The sequence below is a fragment of the Leuciscus leuciscus genome (assembly GCF_965113295.1).
Source record: "Leuciscus leuciscus genome assembly, chromosome: 25".
Classification (NCBI taxonomy): domain Eukaryota; kingdom Metazoa; phylum Chordata; class Actinopteri; order Cypriniformes; family Leuciscidae; genus Leuciscus; species Leuciscus leuciscus.
The window spans coordinates 26,191,085-26,194,724 of record NC_138724.1 but is presented as its reverse complement, the minus strand read 5'-3'; the positions used below and the strand labels follow the sequence as shown (position 1 = coordinate 26,194,724).

Here is a 3,640-nt window from a genome sequence, read left to right as displayed (position 1 = left end):
TAATGCGATATCACGTTTTAATTTTAACTCAATACGCTAAAGGTCTATGAACTTTAACATCTTCATAGTTGGTAAAATTAACTTAAAGCATGCGCAAAATGAAATACATCCTAACTACTTTCTAAATGTTTGTTACAGAACTTATGGTGAACAATTCACCCATGCATATGTTTTAAAAGTTTTTTTAATTTTCAGATTTAAAAAAATCAGATTTTGTAACTGGATTGAGTGAAAATAATAATAAACTTCTCTCTGGTGGCATGTAGGACTTGTTGTTTATGCAGGAACTAGTTTTTTATGGCTTTCCTGATGACGACACCCGTACATCCTACGCAACAGGGTGGGCGGACCCCAATCGCCGTCCTGATAAATATTTCAGGACATCGCACGCTCTTGCTCTACTCTAGCTCTACTAGCCGCGGACTGCTGTGCTACTGCATCATCTCATTGATCAAAAGCCGCTTCAGCATTCCTGTTTGCCTGAACCTGACGCAAACTACGCTTCTACGACTCACGCTTCTGACCCAAAAACACAAACTTCCGCGCATTAACGCACAAACCCTGGACGATTGTGCCACAAGGACTCACTCAGGAGATTCCAGGAAGATTCCAGGAACGAAAAGCATCTTTCATCATCGAATAGTGGACTATTCGAAAAGTTGGAAAAAATGGCGACGCAAAAACGGATGGAGAACGACTCCGCGTTGAGTTCTGGCGATGTGGGGCACAAGTATCATCCGGCGTGTGAGTGCGCCACGGGCAAAGAGTGTCCTTTAAGAGCTACGCTAGACTCTATGTTTAAAGATCATTTTAGAGGCCAAATGGTTGGCTTGATGCACAGGATCATCGATGCTGCGTGTGATATGAAAAACGATTGTACGCAGGATACCAAATGTGTGACAAATCTCAAAAATTAAATGGATGTCGTAAGAGGCCTGACAAAGTCATGGATTGATGTAACGCCCATGTTTTTTAACGGCTAAGAGCCGTACGGCGTAATCCTCAGAAAAGTTCTGGATGTGTTGTGTGCATGTTCTGACGAATTCGATATCACAGAGATACTCGCTATTTGTACTTTTGTAACGGATCTCTGCGTGTCACTGGTGTCAAAAAATGCAAAAACTGACGTTGGTGAATTAGTTGAAAGTCTGGTCAACTACATCCTAGAGCAAGACATGATAGCCTCCAGAGATTTTCTATTCTGGTTAGATCCTCTGTAAATGTCATTATTGTTTTACTTTATGTACGTAATGCCGGTCTATCATTTTCTTCATTACTTCAATGTATACTCGAGAGTATAATGTTGAAATAAAAAAATGACTATTGTGGTAATGTCTGAGCTCATAAAAATAGTATTATAATACTACATGATAATAATACTACATGATTTAAAAGATTAAATATTTCAATATTTCAATATTTGTTTTCTGCATTTTAATTACTGTATTCCCGAGGTGGCAACCATTTCCAAGATGTGTATACCTGAAATTGTGTGGTGATTTTTCAAATGATACAACTAATTTGCCCACTGTTTACAGAACAGAAAAAAAAAAAAAAAACATTTTGTGGTGTTGAACAAAATTTGATTTTGTTCTTAGCATCGGTTCCTGCATCATAGAGGGTATTTAATAAGTTTAATAAGATTATGTGTTCTGTCATGGATGACTAGACACTAGTCATGGGATGTCCAGCAGAGAGAAGGGCTTGAGTGGACACGCCCTGTGGTCACATTTTTACCCGCCACCGCAAACCTCCTGTCGTCCTCTCACTCTGCCTTTTCCCCCGCTTCGTAACGTAGCCATCCTACAGCTTTCAGACCCTGCGACAGCCGTAACATCGACCACCACGGCATCCATTTCAGACCAAATGGAGGAGCGGGTGGGTTACTTAAACACAGCATTCAGCAACCTGGCCCTCTCCAGTCCTATTTCCTCCCGTGGAGTTGAGGATATGTCTCACCACCGACCTCCGGCTTGTCACAATCCTGGCATGCGTCGGGAACAGGAACGCCTTGACACCTTTCAGAATTGGACTCTTGCTACAGTAACTCCAGCCGAGCTTGCCAAAAGTGGTTTCTACTACCTTGGTCAGGGCGACAGAGTGGCTTGCTTCAGTTGTGGAGGCCAGCTTAGCAACTGGGAACCGGGAGATCGTGCAGTATCAGAGCACCAGAGGCATTACCCCAACTGCCGCTTTGTTCGAGGTGATCGTGCAGATAATGTACCTTTATCTGGTGGCGGCCTTTCCAATGGATCTAACTTGGCAATGCAACTGTGTGAAGAAAGATTGCTCACATTTGTCAACTGGCCCTCAAGAATAACTGTTCGACCAGACCGATTGACTAAGGCTGGTTTTTACTATGTTGGTCGTAATGATGACGTGAAGTGCTTTTGTTGTGATGGTGGACTCAGATGTTGGGAGTCTGGTGATGATCCATGGGTAGAACATGCTAAGTGGTTTCCAAGATGTGAATACCTGTTGCAAGAAAAGGGCCAAGAGTTTGTTCATCAGATTCAAGCAAGATTTCCTTTTGTGTTTGAACAGCTATTGACTAATGGAGACAGCAACTCAAGAGAATTTGTTGATCCACCTGTTGTACACCTGGGTCCTGGAGAAGATGCAGTGATGATGAACAATCCTGTGGTGAAGCAAACCGTTCAAAGCAAAATTCTCGCAAGTGGAGGGTTGGTGTCTGATTTACTACATGCGGAAGATGAGAAGAGAGAGGAGGAGCGAGAAAGTACGTTTCTTACTTTTCTTAAGAAACATCATCTTGCCGTGTCACAGCGCCTAAAAAGTGTGCAGTGCTTAATGGACCATCTTCTGGAGGAGAACGTCATCTCACAGAAAGAGTATGACATTATTCGTAACTGCACTACAGTCAAGCAGCAGACAGGGCAGCTCATTGAGTTAGTCCTGTCGAAAGGAAATGCAGCAGCAGAGGTCTTCTGCAACTGGATCAAGAAGAATGATGTCTGCCTGCTGAGAGAACTGATGGCCCAGACAAATGAAGCTGCATCACCGAGTCAAGATCTTTCAGACTTGCCTATGGAGGAACAGTTAAGAAGACTTCAAGAGGAGCGCACATGCAAAGTTTGCATGGATAAGGAAGTGAACATTGTCTTCATCCCCTGTGGTCACATAGTTGTGTGCAAAGAATGTGCGCCTTCTCTACGCAAGTGCCCCATATGTAGAGGCTTGGTCAAAGGCGCTGTCCGTACTTTCCTATCATAAAGTGAAGATATTCATCATCCAAGTAACAAACAGTTTTTGGATTTGCAAATTTACATTTAACTTGATGAATAAAAACAATGTAACCAAAAAAAAAAATATATATATATATATATATATATATATATATATATATATATATATATATATATATATAAGTAACAAACAGTTTTTGGATTTGCAAATTTACATTTAACTTGATGAATAAAAACAATGTAACCAAAAAAAAAAAAAAAAAAAAAAAAAAAAATATATATATATATATATATATATATATATATATATACAACTTAGTCTAAATAAGAGCAATGTAGAGTCCTCGGATGTCTTAAAAACAACAAAACATTGTGACAGACTTTGACAACATGTTGTATGGACAAAATCCTGTTTGAAATATTTTTGTATAAAT

General features: G+C 40.4%; 1 pseudogene across 1 annotated transcript; it reads left to right on the top strand.

Annotated features, from left to right (window-relative positions):
* The first annotated feature begins 668 nt into the window (after positions 1-668).
* On the top strand, positions 669-3,312 carry LOC309490024 (putative inhibitor of apoptosis; annotated as a pseudogene). The gene is made up of 2 exons: positions 669-824; positions 1,677-3,312. The product of its transcript is annotated as a putative inhibitor of apoptosis (transcript).
* Positions 3,313-3,640: the final 328 nt, after the last annotated feature.